At 35.5% G+C, this 1892-nt stretch overlaps 1 pseudogene; it reads left to right on the forward strand.

The window, feature by feature from the left end:
- Positions 1-1374: 1374 nt before the first annotated feature.
- On the forward strand, positions 1375-1661 carry LOC125999117 (alpha-ketoglutarate dehydrogenase component 4-like; annotated as a pseudogene).
- The last annotated feature ends 231 nt before the right edge of the window (positions 1662-1892 follow it).

Here is a 1892-nt window from a genome sequence, read left to right on the forward strand (position 1 = left end):
CATATATGGCATTAAGATAAATAAAATATATTATCATAATATTTCACAGAGACAATAGAGATAAGGGCTGGAAAGACTGGCTAACAATATGAAGCTCACCACAAAGAGTGGTGAGTTACAGAAATAACTACACTAACAACAATCATGACAATGCTAATAAGTGAGAAGTACAATGCCTGTCTTGCATACAGTCAGGGTGTGTGGGAGGATGGACATGTGAAACATTTTGGTGGGAAAAATGCACTAATAAAGGGGTGTGTTTTGTATGACTGAAACCCTACTACAAACGTGTTTGTAATCATTGTCTTTTAATATATTATTTTAAAAATTGAACCTTTTAAGGTAGAATGAAGTCCTGCTTTTAAAATAGAGAAAGTATGCTCTAGAATAATTTTACTTAAATTTAGTGACTAAAGTACACAAAATTTTCAAGACACTCATTCTGTTATTGGATCATTAAGCTTTGATACAATAGGCATGAAGTCTGGCTGAAACCATAAAACCAAGTACCATTAAATATTTATATTCTGATAACTACTTAATTCAACCAATACCTCACCAAAATATTATATTTGTAGCATGAAACTTTAGCTAAAAATTAATTTTGTGAAAACTATTGGCAAAATCTTCCAGATTTTCACATATTAACCCAATTGTAAAGGGCTAATGTATTTCAATATAACAACCAGTAATTTTATTTTGACCATGACTCATGATCATCTCTGGCATATAAAAACACTTATATGCCACTCAATTTCTCACTGAAAGAAAAAATTTTCACAGAAAGAAAAAAATGTTCTTTGAAAACCATAAAATTGTGGTCATAAGTCAGACTTCCACTCTAGAAAGTATGAAAAATTATGTTTGAAAAATTATAGCTTACCATGAGAAGACCTCAAGAATCAGACCAGGTAGAATAATTAGAATACATAAATTAACTTCAAAAAGCTGCTACTAAGCTAAGAATCTCCTGGTCCACTTTAGGGTACCCTTCTACATATTTGTGAGTTTATCCTCAAAAAACACTCTGAGGACGGTCCAGGATAATATATCAGGAATCAGTAGTTCATGTCTTACATCTTTGAGTTTGAGTTTGATCTCTAGCTCACATCCCTTCTTTCCAGCCATGTATGGCTTCAGAGGTCCTCAATACCTTTGGGCCCAAGGTTTGAACTGCCTGACGTGGTTGGCCAAGTGCTTCCCAGGTGTGGCCCCAGTTCTTCTGAATATTTCTTGAAGGGTTTTCCTTGCCACACACAAACAATATTATAAGAAACTAACACAATGTGGAAAAAAATCTCTTCTACTTAAGGCAGAAATGAAAAAGTAAACATTTAAAAATAAGTCCAGAGAAGCTGTTCCTTCTTAGGGGTCATGATGGCCAACAAGATGGCACCTGCCAGCAGGGTTGTTCAGGTAGTCAAGCCATATAATTCATTAATAAGTTTTCCTGACAGAAGAGATAATCCTAAACTAAATGTGTCAGAAGCTTTGAGATCAGCAAGACACGTCACTCTTCTTCAATTTCACAGCATTCTAAGCTGATGTACCAGGGCCCAACAGATACTGTAGAAATGATCAAAATATTATCTCAGAAGTACAGAAAGAAACTTGCTTCTCAAGAAGAAATGGAATTTATCCAATGTGAAGGTCCCAAATAATAATTCAGAATTTGGCTACTGTTTGTCATCAGACAAAAAAATAATGTTTACAATAAAGGACTTTTAAAATGAGAAATGAGGTGCTGGAGCGGTGGCACTAGAGGTAAGGTGTCTGCCTTGCAAGTGCTAGTTTAGCACAGACCTCGGTTTGATTCCCCAAGCCAAGAGCGATTTCTGAGAGCATAGTCAGGAGTAACTCCTGAGCATCAAACGGGTGTGCCCCCCAAAATA

Source organism: Suncus etruscus, chromosome X (genome assembly GCF_024139225.1).
Source record: "Suncus etruscus isolate mSunEtr1 chromosome X, mSunEtr1.pri.cur, whole genome shotgun sequence".
Lineage (NCBI taxonomy): Eukaryota > Metazoa > Chordata > Mammalia > Eulipotyphla > Soricidae > Suncus > Suncus etruscus.